At 43.5% G+C, this 15,266-nt stretch overlaps 1 protein-coding gene across 4 annotated transcripts in view; it reads left to right on the top strand.

Moving 5' to 3' along the window:
- Nucleotides 1-15,266, top strand: part of hivep3b (HIVEP zinc finger 3b) — a 47,547-nt gene that overhangs the window by 16,318 nt on the left and 15,963 nt on the right. The window contains exons 1-2 of one of the 4 annotated variants that reach the window (XM_030073312.1): nt 8,857-8,956; nt 9,861-9,906. The exons of 1 other annotated variant lie outside the window; for it this stretch is intronic. The gene's annotated coding sequence lies outside the window, so the exon portion shown is untranslated. Of the gene's footprint in view, nt 1-8,856; nt 8,957-9,827; nt 9,907-12,677; nt 12,707-15,266 lie in introns of those variants that run through there. 2 more of the 4 variants (XM_030073311.1, XM_030073313.1) reach the window with 2 other exon arrangements.

Here is a 15,266-nt window from a genome sequence, read left to right as displayed (position 1 = left end):
GGTATTTAAAGAGAGGTACACTTAAATCAGGGACAGCTGTGCAAGCTGGGACGGTGAGAATTCGACCCTTACTAACCAAAGAGGCAGTGAATTCCAAACTTGAAAAATAATGAAATTCCTTTACTAAACATGTAATTGTTTTAGAAGAAGCTGTCCTGGGAATGAAAATTCTATGTCACAGATATCTCCGTGCACAAACGGTTCCTGAAAGAAAAAACAAGCATGTCAGTTGCTGTTACGAGATGAAACTGAAAGCCCAGATTCATGTCACATTTATTAGTGCTATGTCCAGCCCTTCAGTATGAATTTGAGAAGGTAAACAGGTCTGTTGTGTGTTCAGCACTCCTTTCCTTGAAAGGTCTGGCGCTGCATTTGATTGTACAGTCGTTGCCTTTCATTCATTAAACAAAGAGCTGTACAAACCAGATGGTGCTCAGCAATTGGTTTCTCTCAGATCCTTTACCTCCCACAGAAAATCACAGGCACCTTACCGCTGTCCCGCTGTTACTCTGTCCTGTTGGTGCGGTCAGCTTGTTGGCCACACATTCTGCGGTGACTCCTCCATGTGAAGCTGTTCTTTGCATCAGGTCTGGCAACGCCTGCTCCAGAGAGCCTTTTTATTTGAAAATCAGGGGTAGAAAGAACACAAATGTCCAATAAACATTCTATTAAAATGAATAATAGTAACATTTCAAACAGCGTCATTGCTAAGCAACAAATTAGTCCAGTGTGAGTGGTCATTTTTTTATTAGCATATTAATATTACTAGCATATTATTAGGTATGTGGTCACAGATGTGTGTTTATCAGGTGTTTTACAATGGCTTTAAATATGTCTCATCCAATTAGAGCTCATGATTGGGGCTGTCTGTTTTATAATGATTAATTACCCACTTTTTCCACCAAGTGCCTGTTTGACAGCAAACTTTAAGTGCTGTCAGTTCAATGCCGAGCAAATCATGTGTCCCAGGTTACACTTTGAGTGAGAGACATTGGTTCAACCTGTATTGAGTAACAGATCAGCCGTATGTAACTGGGCAAGACCTAACAGGAAATCAATGTATCCAACCACCTATCCAACATCAATACAATGTCTCATTTTCTCCTGATAAGCCTCTTCTTCAGTTTGTCTTTCTCTCTGTCTTTGTCTCTGTCTGTCTCTCGCTCTCTCTCTCTGCAGCGTGCTTCTTTTAAAGTCACAGCAACTCTAATCTCTGGCTGTCCGTCTTTCCCTACTTTGTATTTGAATGATCGGGCTTAGAGGCAGAGGAGGCCACTGCAGATAGAGGATTGGTGGGAGAGGATGTGAGCGAGGTGGCAAACCAGCTGTGGGGTCGTCCTCTTAACCAGAGCTTTATGAGGTGATGACAGCTGGAGGAATGCACCCCTAACTCCCTGAACACAGGTCACATGACCTATGGGCCATGGGACATCCTATGTATCATATACATTTTCCCTATATTCCTACTCCTGTCTTTCTTGTCTCTCTCTATTAAAGCAGAAATGCTAAAAAAAAAAAAAAATCTATATTCCTACTCTGGTTGCATCTTAATCATCAACAGTGTGTATTACAGTATATTTGAGGGAATGTGGGTGTGTTACTGTACCCTGCAGCCATACGGTGTGACTGTGTGTGGCCTTCCCTAGTGGCCAAACAAGAACACACCTCCCAGCAGCAGCGATGAGTACAGCCAGTGACACATTTCTGTCTGTCTGGTTACCCAAAGTGGGCCAGTTGGTTTGCAGTAGAGTGGGCCATGTTTGGCGCACTGCAATGTTTTATTTCTCAGTCCTTTAATCTTGCTTTATTTTTATTTTATTTTATTTTTTTTGTTTTTACAGTAAATTAGTTGTTTGCGCACCCACGTTTTTCCTTTAATAAGAGAGAGAGAGAGAGTAATTGTACGCCTGTGCATGTTTGCTTGTTCCTGTCAGTTTGTTACTAAGCAGCACACAGGTGCTGACAGTGATCTTGACATCTTAATCCTTGTCAACCGTGTGTTTACAGTCACATAAATCTCCCTTTCCTTAGCTCTCTGTTGTTGACAACCAGTATTGTAAGCTAAGGCTGGCAAAAGTAGCACGATGACTTCAGGTGTAATGATGTCTTAAGTTATTGTGTTTGCCACAACAAGATGAACATTAACAGCAGAAAGAATAAAAAATAAAAATCGAATCCACGGCCCAGCTTGCTCAAAGCCCTCTGATTGCTTTGCACGAAATGACAAATTTGTGTTTAAACAACCTTTTATTCCATTAAAGATAGATTCTTATATTCTGTAGACTGAGGATTACACATCAAAAGCATACACACACACATGCACACACTCACAGATTTACTAAGGGAGTGCTTTAGCTGAGTTTGATTGCCATGTGTGATTGATGAGCTGTCTCACTCAGCCCTGCAGTCCCCGCGCTGCGCACACATTTGATCGTCTTTACAAGATTCTGTCTCTCAGATGGCAGACTGAATGTAAAAATGTAGGAGACCGAAAGTCTCTGCTGTGGTTAGGAGCTGTGAACTGAGGATGCTGTCAGAAATGACCATGTACTCTCTCTCTCTCTCTCTCTCTCTCTCTCTCTCTCTCACTCACTCTCTCTCTCTCTCTCTAACTCTCACAACTCTCTCACTCTGGATGTGCACAAAAACACAGGCATCACACACTCACACAAACAGAAAGGGTACAGGTCACATGACTGGGTACATATTTTGTTTAAAGGCTCACAAGGCGTTGATGTGTCAGGAGAGTCTCTGTTGACAAGCCACTAATGTGTCTTTGTCAGTGTGGCGCTGGGGAGGCTAGAATGGGCAGCACTGGGCACCCAGAGGAGGAGGGAGAGTAAACTGTAAACCAACAGCTCTGAATGGAGTTGTTTGTCACTGTGGGTAGCGATTGCTTAGACTGGCCTGGCCCTGTGTGAACTCCCTAATCAGAAGGGTGCCCCTCTGCCAGGCTGGGAGTGAGGGGGGGTTGTGGGCGGAGGCGGCAAAGAGGACGGTGGTGATGGAGGCGGTGTTTATATATTCTGCGGCCTGATCTTGGTGTTTGAACACACTCAGCCAGAGCTTCCACCTGTTGACTCTCCCCTGAGCCTGTGTTTATGCAGGCAGCGCTAAAAGCACCAGCAGCTCAAACTTAACAGCTCAAATTAACGCAGTCACAGGTTCCCGAGATGTGCAGATAAGGCGTGGTGCCGGGTCAGTCGCAGTGCTGCAGCGGTGCTAAATACAGCCTCACACAGGTGACCTTTTGTGACCTTTTTTTTTTTTTCTAAGAGTGGGTCATTAACGCCACTGTCAAATTAGTCACAGAACCAAACTAATATGGTGTTTTGTTCATAAAATGCTGAGTTATCTTAAGACAGGTTGAAAAGCTGAGCCTGTTTTTTATTAGCTTACAAAAAGTCATAGTGGTATTGGTATTGTCATAGACCAGTATTGATATCAGATATTGTTATTGGCCTCAGAAACACATTCGAATACTCACATATTCCATCCCTAAAATTCAGTTGCTGGAAGAAGGCACTAGTTGAGGCACTCCCAGCATGGGGTGGGAATCCATGTGGTGTTACTTCATTTAAAAATAAGATCAGTTCCCAGCAAACTTAAATGACTGCTCTAATTTGATTGCTGCTGTAACATGAATAATTACCGCCGCTTGGTTTTTAATTCACACATGCACTTGGACAAATGAGAATGCATCATCAGAAATACTTTACAGTCTTGATGAAACAGCATTTTGAGAGCCTCCTGCTTCCTTAATGTGATGTATTTCCTGTTGAAACAGCTTGTTGGGGCGAGGCGCATGATGGAGAGGCATCTTTCAAAAAAGTCAACCAATGGGAGGGGGTGTGATTGTTCAAAAATGTGATGCCTTTATTGGCTGAAATATTGATTCACATCTACTGGTTCAGCGTGAAGATACACTGTTATTCAGGAAGAAGCAATTGGTTTTTAACATAAACAATGCAAAAAATAAAAAAATAAAAATTGAATCAGGTATTTGAGATTGATTGTGAAACAGGTAAATATTTTGGCATGGAAAATCAAGTGTCAAGTTGAGAAAGTAATCTTTCATTTCATTGTGACCTTAATTGTTGAGAAGTCCATAGTTTTATACCTTCAACCTACCAGAACAATTCAAACAAGTAGAGTTATGTCCTGCAAATTTTAAGCCCTGGTGCAAATGTTTATACTTCATTGTCTAGTTTTATTCCCAGTGAGCTATAAGTTGATGTTTCTCGATAAGTTTGTATCGTCACAGGTTTGCCCAAAACCAATTCTAGTGGATTCCACCATGATTGAAAGAGTCCATTGTAGATTGTAGATAGTGGCAGATTGTGAAAGACAGATATGGTGAGCTGTGTGGGAGCATTTTGCATTGTGATCTTGACATCTACACAACATCAGTGAAACCTGTGGGTGCAGGGAGGACAGCTTTTGAAAATGTCACTTCCTCTTTCTATATTTATCCTCTCCCGCTCCCCTATGCTTTGTCACTCTTTTATTTCATTTGCGCGCCGCCGTTGCCGTGTTTGTGTTTTTGATGTCGAGCCATCCAGAGGCAGCTGAAGTGACTTTGACAGATGTGCTGTATCTGTTCCACTTCTGTTACAGTAGCTCTCTACAAGGCCCTGGAGTCTGTTTGTTCACCACCGCTGTCCCTAATGTATCGCTGTCATTTTACACGACCGTTTTTGCCTCTGTGGCAGTGAATCAAACCTACTGCGTTTTCACTTTTCAATGCTTGAGACTCTGAGGAAATACTAATACTGTATAATCATTGTGGCCAAATATACCTTTGGAAATTGCTAATGATAGATGATGTCTGCATATGGTATCTTCTTACCAATCAGGGTGTTTACACAAGGCCAGGCTCATTTACATAATCACTACCCACAGTAACCCAGTAGACTTGGTTTCCTGGTAGCCTTCCCCATAACACACATAAAGCTCACTTTGCCACATTAGACAGTGATGCTTATTAATGCCTCAGTGCCATGGAAAAGGAAAAGATAATGAGAGTGGGTTGTGAGGATGAAATTGAGAACTAAATGGGGAGAGACTGTGAAGGGGGAATTGTGTGTGTGTGTGTGTGTGTGTGTGTGTGTGCATGTGTGTGTTTGAGAGAGGGAGAGAAGAGAGGGTGAGAGAGAAGAGAGAGAGAGACTGAGCACAAGAAAAAGGGATAAGTGAAATGGAGAGGGTGGTCAGTCTGTCAGTGTTTTACAGGATCAGATGTCAGATGTGCCGAGGATAAGTATCGATCGGCATTAACAAAAGACTGGCATGCAAGACTCCATTAGCCGGCTGGTTGGTTGCATGTCTAAGACCCCTCTAGCTGCATGGTAGCTGTCCGTGTGTGTGTGTGTGTGTGTGTGTGTGTGTGTGTGTGTGTGTGTGTGTGTGTATATGTGTGAAGCGAGAGCTACAAGTCTTGAATCCACTACCAAGAGCTTCATCATTTATCAAAAACTAATACCAATTTTTGGTCAAATGTTATTTCTCCAATAAGATTATATAATATTTCACTAATATTAGCCAAAAACTTAGCCTTTACTGAAAACCCATTCTTCTCATTATTTAATATGGCCACCATCTGTTTAAATTACTTTACACTGTGGCATCAGTTCTAAAGTTTTTGCAGGATTTGAAAATCTACTTTATTTCAGGACTCTTGTGGAGCATCACAAGGCGTGCTGTCATGTTACAGTATGTTTTGCATTTTTGCCTTTTCACACTGCGAGAGATATTCATCAGGGTTCGGGGTGCGGTGGCTGTGGAGGGAAAGTCATACAAGTCAGCACCCGTTGATCTTTCTTGGACGTCAGATTGGCCTGGCATAGCTTAGATGTATGTTCAGGGTCCTGCTGGAATATGAATCCTGTAAGGACGACAAGTTTTCTGCCATCATGTTTAACTGTAGGATTTCTGCACTCAAGGGGCGATTTCTTCACATCGGCTCTCTGATTGTGATCATGAAGTCCAAACTTTGATTCATCTATAAACAAGCCTTTCTTCAACGGAAATGCTCAATTCAGCTGCAGTTTGGCTCAGTGATATCTTTCCAGCACTCGGGAGAACAATTTGGCCTCAAACTGCTTTGCTAAGCTCCTCTGATATTGTTACAAACAAATGAAAAATCGTTTTCCGTTTCCTTTTTCAAAGTGAAAACACTAGCTTTAGCAACAATAACAGATAGAGGACGGTATTAATTTTGTCAATATCTGGTATTAGTAAAGGACCAAAACAATTCACACTGTGTATTGGCAGCATCCCCAGATATTCAGATATATTTCTGTTTCATATTAAAATTTTTGATGTGTATTACCTAAAAAATACGCTCTTTTATACTTAAATATGTGTGATATATAGTAGTGGATTCAAGCTATTGGTTCCTACTGTATATCCAAAAGCATTTAGCCCTTGTCACTTGATAAGATCTGTATGCTATGTGACGGACACACCATGCTCACGGACCTGCTCAACAGCACACACTCACGGTGTCTTAACATCTTGTTTGCCGGTGCCCTCCAGTCAAAATCATGGTCAGGTGACACACGAGGGACCCGTGCGTCACCTGCTCTGTCATCAAATCTGAGAAAGTCAAAGAACCAGTAGCTGTGCCGAGGGAGAAAACTGACGGCGTGTTGTGTGAGGTAGTGAGGTTCACTTTCACATCGTACCATAAGACAAATTTACATTTTATGGAAGTTTTATTCTGAGCTAGAGGGTGAGAACGAGTTGATGATATAGCTGGTGTTTACCCATGTAATGACTGGATTTGCTTCCCAGACGACCACCTCAGCCCGCTGGTGAGGTGGACGTCGCCTTTGCTCCCGGTCCCTTTCTGCACAAACACAAACAGGTACAGCAACACTCAACCACAGCTGCTTTTATACACTAGGTGGGCTCCCTCTTGAAATGGATCTTGTTTCTGTTATAATACCACAGACATATGGACAGGGGGGGTCAGTTTACTGGAGAACCACATGTCAGAAATAACCTGCCCTCTCTACACTCAGAACAGAGTGAACCCTCTTTGAATACGCCCGTTTTTGCCCATTTTACTGCCTGTGTCTGCAGTTTATGGCGTGAAAGTCCAAAAATATGTCATCTGTATGGTTGCCTGTAAATTCACAGACCACTCATTTATTCTAAATTATAGTCTGTGGCTACACCAAAACAACATGAATATGCTTGTAAAGCATGCTGTTTGCATTTTAGGTGTTGCTTGTGTCTGCTTCATATATGTTTATGTCATATGTGGGAAACTGCCTCGTGTGTAATGCTGGGTGGTATGGAAAAAAATCACAATATTTTTGACCTCAATATGAAAATTATGATGACATGTAGTTAGGACTATTGATCCTTTTGTGAGATAGTTACACGCAAGCTTTTTGATAAACAGTCATCAGTAATGAGGATATGATGACCAAGCGGGTAGAGGCAAGCAGCTAGAACAGCAATAAGTTCAGAAAATGTTATCTTTTCACTGCAATGCAGCCTTTAAAATAGAGCTGACTGGTATTATATTGATATCATAATTTGAGACTAGATATTGTCTGGGATGTAGATATCATAATATTGTGATAGGGCATAAATGTTGCCTTTTCTGGGTTTAAAGATTGCATGACATGACAGTAAAGGGACGTAGTTTCCTGAACTCATCAGTTTATTCTAGCTGCTATAATATTTGTCTCTAGCTGCTTGGTCATAATATCCAAATGACTAATGATTGTTTATCAAAATTTCATATGTAAATACCTTATGAAAGCGCCAATAGTCATCCCTCCAATATGTCACAATATTGGTATCGAGGTATTTGGTCAAAGATATTGTGATATTTGTTTCTATTCATATCACCCAGCCCTACTTTAAAACCAGGAAAAGACAACAGTTATTCCATTTAACGATATTATGATATACAAAATCTCAGACAATATCACAGCCTCATATCACAATATCAGTAACATATTCATTTATCGTACACGTCTACTCGCATGACCATAAGAAAATAGAACAACTTTGCCATTGAGTGAGTTGACATATTTGGGCCCTATGGATGGGATGTCCTATCACTATTATAATGTTATGAGGGCTTGCTCTATGACCTTTGTAATCTTTGCACGTCTAAGAGAAATCCCACTTTGATCTTCAAAATTATAATCTGAACTTGACGCCTTAGAGATGAAGCCTAGCCTCCTAACAGAGCGTGTGTCTGAAGTCTTGCTTCCAGCCTTGCTAATCGTCATGTCTGTGCGGAGCAGCTTCCCTGTCAATCACCCCCACAGAGGCCGTTTTGTTTCCCAGCCTCCGACACCCCCCCACCTTCCCGTCAGAACCCCTCAGTCTGAGGAACAGAAGACAAAGGGATGACGGATGGGTGAAGGTCCCTCACAGGGAAGTACAGTAAAGAAGGTGTGTGCTGCAAATGGTGACAATGAGCACATTCAGACAGACACAATACAGTCAGTCCCTCTGCCAGCGAGCGCTGCAGCCTGGGTGCCTGACCCAGCATCAGGCCGGCACAGTCCCCTGCAGCCGGGAGCCAGCAGCCACAGTGAGCCATGGGCAATCACCAAGTCCTGAACAACACCCCTATTGACTGGAACCATATAAATTAAGAAGGGGAAACACAGGGCAGAAAAAGCCAGGAGCAGGGAAAGTGTGGACAAAGAAGAACAACAGAACAGAGGAAGAGGTTAAAGAAACAGAAAGGAGGGATAAATGGAGAGAAAACAAACAAACAAACAAAAGAGAAATACAATAGCGCATATAGTTAGGGAAAGAGGGAACAGTGACCCATCTCCTCCTTTGACTCATCCCATCATCCGGCTGTGAGTCCCACCAGGCCAACACGTGTTGCTGGCCTGTTAGGATCCATGTTCCCTCTGCCTGCCTTCTGATCAGTAGCCCAGCCATCCGCTCGTCCTGTGTGCTGGCTCGTCACTGTGTGAGTGTGTTTATTTTAGAGCGTGACTCACACTTCCTGTACTCTGCCAGTGAGGCAGAGCTCTATGGAACAGCAGGGCCTCCTTTCATTCTCAATTCTCTCCCTCTCTCTCTTTTTATTTCTCTCTCTCCTTCTCTCTCCCTCTCTCTCTCTCTCTCTCTCTCTCTGCGTAATGCGGGGGCTTGAATGGATGTGACTCTGGAATTCATTTATGTCATTTACAGATGCAGCACCCTGGCTGGCACTGTAGCTGGAACTACAAGATTTATGTGAATGAGACATCTTCATGTAGAGAGAGTGTGAGTGTGTGCGTGTTACTTGCGTTTCAAGGAGACCAGTACACGCATGACGTGTGTGATCATTGTTCTTAATCCATCACTGCAATTGGCTAACATTGTCGATAAGGGGGTTATAATTGCTAGTTTCCTGGGTCCGCCCCCAGGGTCCTGTGTTGCAGGGGAAAGCCCCGTGTAAGACCTGTTTGTAATCCTGTCTGCCGGTGCTCTGCCACAGCCGCTGAGCGTGTTAGTGAAAGAAGCAGCAGATGAACGTTCATTTCCTGACCGATTGGTTTGCATTTTGTACTTTTCATGCGATAGTATTTTGGTTTACACCGACAAATCTGGTTCATGGTGATTTGTGTTGTGTTGTGATGGTGAGAGATGGTGAGATGGTGATGTGATGTTTGAGGTGATACTCATGATGAGGAAGTTGCTCGTTGATACTGCATCTTCCATCTCCTCTTCACATTTATCTGGTGGAAATATTCATTTAGTTTATTCTCTCTCTCTCTCCTTCCCTCTCCATCACTCTGTTTTTGCCTCACCCCCACCCTCTCTCTCAGCAACACACCCACTCAAACAGTCACATCCGCTCTCACTCTCTGGCTCTCCCTGTTTCACAGTGCCTGTGAAGCGTCTCTGAGGGGGAAGACCAGACTGCTCTGTCAGGTAATCTGCTCTCTCTCTCTCTCTCTCTCTCTCTCTCTCTCTCTCTCTCTCTCTCGCTCTCTCTTTCTCTCTCCCCTTCTCTCTCTCTTTCTCTCTCTCGCTCTTGCTCTCTCTCACTCACACACACTCTCTTAATTCCCTCCATCTCTAAGTCTTATTCCCTCAATCCAATTCTCCTCTCAGTCTTTTCCTCCTCCTCCTCCTCTCTCACCACTCTTTCTCCCTTTATTTGTTTCCAGTCTCTGTAAATGAGTCATTTGGCTTGGTATGTATCATATTGTTAGCTCTTACAGCTGTTTCACTGGTTCGCTGTTGTGTGTGCATTTGACAATTTGCTGTTGCACATTTGCATTTTGTGATTTCATGAACTGTCTCAATGCTTTCTCAGTATGTGTTGTTTTGGCTACAGCTTTGCACCTAGATGAGCATTTTGTTAGTTACAGGGTTTAAGTTCAACCACTATCAACAATATTGGAGACTCTCTTTCAGTGGTGTAAAGACAACATACCTGAAGTGTCTGACTATGTCAGATGGCATCACTGGGCCATATGGCTGTTGCTATTATACAGCACTTATGATTCACTTCTATACTTTAAGTTCCTCCTTGCTGAATAAATACACTACTGTCATTCGTTAAGGGCCTGGCCCCAAATAAAATAACAGCATTCCCAGCAACTTACAATTTTGTTTGAGTTTTGGTCAGTTTGTTTTTACAGTTGATTATGTTACCAGAGGGGACAGTTTTTTTTTCTGCTGCCAGGGGTATTATTAAAACCCTCACAGCAATCTTCTCCTGCCACTGAGGTGTGCATTACCCTGCTCTGCTATTCCACTCGTGTTTGATTTAAAGGCCAGTATTGACCTGCAGTTCAGTGGCTTGTGTTTAATCAAAGTGAACACTGAGATGGTTGTGAACTGCCTGTCTTATCAAAGCCTTGTAAAATCCTCCTCTGCCGCCTTCCTCAGAGGTACAGGGATTGTGATGCATGCCGCTCAGCTGAGAGAGAGGGGGAGGAGGGAGGGGGAGCAAGAGCTGTGGTATGTGGTCTTCAGACAGCGTTCTCCTCAGTGCGTGGCTCCGGCCTGGAGCACTGATATCCCTGAGTGAGTCTGAAGCTCCTAGGTTTTGCTTTCTGTCTGCCATCTGGTTCTGTCCTCTGGGTCTCTTTTATTGTCAGTTACAAACAAGCCAAACATTTTCTTCCCTACTTGAAGCCTGGATGTTGTTACTGTCTGGGGTTTGGTTGAGTTTGATGTGACCTGATAGCTCTTGTTAGACTTTTGGTGGAGGTCGAGACTGTGATTTACATCTAAGAGAACTTTCCATTCACCTTATAGTTAAGGAACACTGCAGATCTTCGTCTTGTACGGTATCAAGTGTTGCATTGCCCCATTGAGATTATGTTTTTTTTAAAGTGTCTCGGCTGAAGTGTGTGCATTTGTCTGCTGGTTTCACCCTGAGGGGTTACAGGTCAGGGGTCATGCCAGATTGTCAGTGCATGCAGAGGCCAAGCTTTTCTCCACTTCCTGCTGCCAGCGTGCGTCTGTACTCAGAGAGGATGCTGGGAGATAAATTTAGACCTCCAGCTCCCTCTCCATCTGCCGTTGCTCAGAGTAGGCTGGTTTCCATGGGAACCTGCACCAGGCTACCGCCAGTAAGAAAGAATGGGGGGGATGACAGCAGATTTTTTAAAAAGCACTTAAGAGGGTTTATCTCCTCTCGGGGCACAAGGTAATTTAATGTTTAGCCCATATTTTTATCCATCATTACCAGCTGCATGAATACGGCTGAGTATTGATGAGGAAATGAACACAAACTCTGCCTGCCGTACTCTCCTGTGCATGTTAATGAAGTTTTAACTATGAAACCACTGCAAAGCCTCTTACCAGTATTGCACTACTTATTGAGCAGGAATTGAGCTAATGGTTGTTTTATTGGAATTACAATTTTAAATGTACAGCTTCTGGACTCACTAGATACAGTAGGAACAGTGGAAGGACAGTGTGTGTGACAGTGTGTGTGTGTGTGTGTGTGTGTGTTTATGTGGATGGTGGGTGGGTGTGAAGGAGACAAAGAGTAAGCTTTTCCGTATGTTGGCGCTCCCTTGGGTACCTGCATCAGTCTCTTTTTCTGCTGACAAAGCCTCTTCACAAGGACACACACACACACACACACACACATGCACCATTTCTATGCACATTCCACACTCTCTCACTCAATCTTTCTCCTTCTCTCTCTAAGGAGCAATCCTAATCACATTTTAGGCAGACACTAGAAACTAGTCCATACAAGAAAGCGTGGCATGCACAAACTCCTCAATGCCTCAGCACACAGCAGTTACAGACAGACTGAAGGTGGGATACGGGGGGATATAATGCTGCAATGTTCACATTTTGTTGTTTCTCATGCTGCGGCTAATATTAGCTCTGTGGTTTTGGTCTGACAACTCATATCAAAGGAACATAACACTATAGAACAGCTGCATCAATGGCTTCCAGTAACTGTGTGCTTGCACCTCACAGTCTATAAATAGAGCAGAGTGAAGAACAACCTTGCCCCACCCTCATCGATCACAGTAGACAAATTTACATAACCTGTGTGCTGTGCCAGAAGCCTTACCGCTGTAATATTGTTTTCACCTATGTGTTGGTTTCTATTTGTGTGTGTGTGTAATGCTATAGTGCATAAAAGTGCTGTGTGCAATAGGACCTTTGGATTATTCAGCTGTGTGGAATGGGGATGACGGGAAAGGAAACTCCCCTTGTGAAACAGCAGGAGGATCTGTTGAGAGGAACCAGGGTAGGTTACCTCAGGGCTCCGCATCTGATTGGCTGGTCAGATCTGTCAGAATAGATTTAGCGCTGCTGTGTGGTAGTGGGCATTGCTCTTGGGGCAGGAGTACTCTATGTGGGCTGTAGGGTGCGTGTGTGTGTCTGTGTGTTGGCTTATTGCAGACTAGACTAGACTCTGGCATTCCTTCCCCTCATCTTCCTGGCAAGGTCCTGATGGTGTGTTTCCCCGCTCAGCACTGGCAGTCTAGACTGCCATGAATAATGTAAGCAGTGCTCTCCCCAACCTTAAAGCCTTCTAATCGCCCTGTTTAAGGGCTGCATCAATAGCTATGCCAGAGATCATTAAGCTTACACTGCGATGGCCAGCTACATGTACTCAGACATCTATTACAAGGAGCCTGAGGAGCACACATTCGCTTGCGCTTTCTCTCCGCTTCTCTGTCTCTCTCTCTCTCTCTCCCCTCCCTCTCAGTTCCTCCTTTTTTCTGTGCACATTATCTTCCTACTTCACATCCAGAGCCATGTTTAACTCTCACCCACTCTTTTACCTGTCTTACTCCATCACCTTGCTCCTCCTGCTATATTTCCCTCCTCTACTTCTCTCTGCTCCTCTTTCTTAGACACCTACTCCTTTCCTCTATTGTTCTTTTATTGCTGTCTCACTTTTCTCTCTTGCATTTAATGGTGTGAGGAGCCACACTTACTCAGTGTCTGACTTACAACTCTTTTGTGAGCTCCACTCCCTCCTGATCTAACTTATCTAACTTAACTTATTAACTTATAAGACTAATGCCTCCCTGCGGCTCATCAGCTCATGGCAGAAAAAGCTATAGCAGATGTTCCATGTAACGAAGTCTTTGCAGTCACGTATGTCTGTCTGCTCAGCTGTGTAGGCAGAAGACAGACAAATGTAGACAGACAAGTGAATTTTAATGGTGTTGATTTTGTCTGTTATTCTGCCTAATTGCTGAGTGCTGATGGTAAAAGTCTGCTGTAATCAAAGCGCCGGTCTGCTTGGAAAAACACACTAAATAGATGATCATCCTTCAGCAGATGTGGGGGAACATGGAAATGGAGCCGAGAATCTGTCAAGTCGTTTCCAAGAGGAAGAGTGATTCTCTCTATTTTTTTCCCACTGTAAACTGGCTCTAATGAAGACTGACTGTGCAATTTGTTGTTCTAGACATATGGGGAGAGTGAAAGTGTGGCTCATTAAAAAAAAAAAAAAAAACCTGTCAGTGCTTCCTTGCCACCACTGGCTCCTCAGCTGCAGTCTTCTGCTAGGCCTGTTTATTCAGCCACTGGATCACTGATTCACTCCATAGTCTTCCCGTTCTGCTTCCCCTCTCCCACCTCTTCTCACTTCATCTGACTCTTGTTTTTACTCCTACGCCACACGCTTGTCTCTAATATTATCGATGTGCTCTTTCTCTCATCGGCATGCTGTCAGTTTCTGGATTTGTTGTGCATCAGTGTGAAGTATTTAAAAGTAGAATATTAGTTTATTTTCACCCTTTTCCCCTGCCAGTGTAGATTTATTGGCATATTATTTGAAAGCCAGCTTCCCTCATTATCTTTTCTCCTGGCATGTTCTGGCTGTCAAAGGTGGTCCACACTGTCGGTATCATCACACAGATACACAAGTGTGAGGTGAACACACACGTTGTCCTCCTTCACTGAGCACTGATCTCTGAGTCTGACAGAGTTGTGTGGGAGAGGTGGTGGTAGTGGTGGGGTTGTAAAATAGTGTGGATGTCTCTGACGATGATTGATACTGTGGATTAGCCTGTGCCGTGTCTGTCAGCCGTTGGGCACGGCTGCTCAGTGAAAATGTTATGATTGGGCCTATCCATTCCCAGAATGTGTTTTGATTGGCTGTGGTACAAGAATCCTGTGTCTTTGAGTTGAGACTGAGTGCAGGATTTGTAGTAAGTGGGAAATATTACAGTACATATATCTTGATAAAAGGGGAGATTTCATCATGCACCCATCCAAAAGTCTTTGTCATGATCAGCTGTACTTAGCCCCTCATAAAATCTACTCTCTAGAAGTGTGTGAGTGGGAAATATTAAAGTAGATATATCTTGATAAAGGAGAAGATTTCACCACACCATCCCATAATAGAGTAAAAGTAAAAACTATACTTGGCCCCTCATAAACACTGCACCCTAGTGGTTGTATGTAACAGTGCAGTTTGTGGGGCATAGACTGAAAGCCCGTTTCTGTCAAGTCCTCTTATCCACTAGAAGACAGCCCCCCTCCATTTGCCCCCTTTAGCTTTAGTGCCAGATCAGATAAGCATAGGCTATATTTCCAGCATTTGTTTTGACTCTTTGCCCTGACACTGCGGTCTCCTCAGTTGGTGCCTGCGCTCTGGATGTTTCCTGGCTGGCCCTGAGCTGCTCTGACTCCTGCAGAGTAGGCCAGTCATAGGTCAGATATACTCACTCGTCTGTTTGGAGTAAAATTTTCTACATAAAGGGAGTTTTTCGTTTGTCTTTATGTAAATTCTTAGGAGACAAACACACTAGTGTGTGCATTTGCATACAGACTCTCAGACAGATGTT

Source organism: Myripristis murdjan, chromosome 16 (genome assembly GCF_902150065.1).
Source record: "Myripristis murdjan chromosome 16, fMyrMur1.1, whole genome shotgun sequence".
In the NCBI taxonomy this organism is placed as follows: domain Eukaryota; kingdom Metazoa; phylum Chordata; class Actinopteri; order Holocentriformes; family Holocentridae; genus Myripristis; species Myripristis murdjan.
Note: the sequence above shows the minus strand (reverse complement) of the source record. Positions and strands in the feature narration are given on the sequence as shown.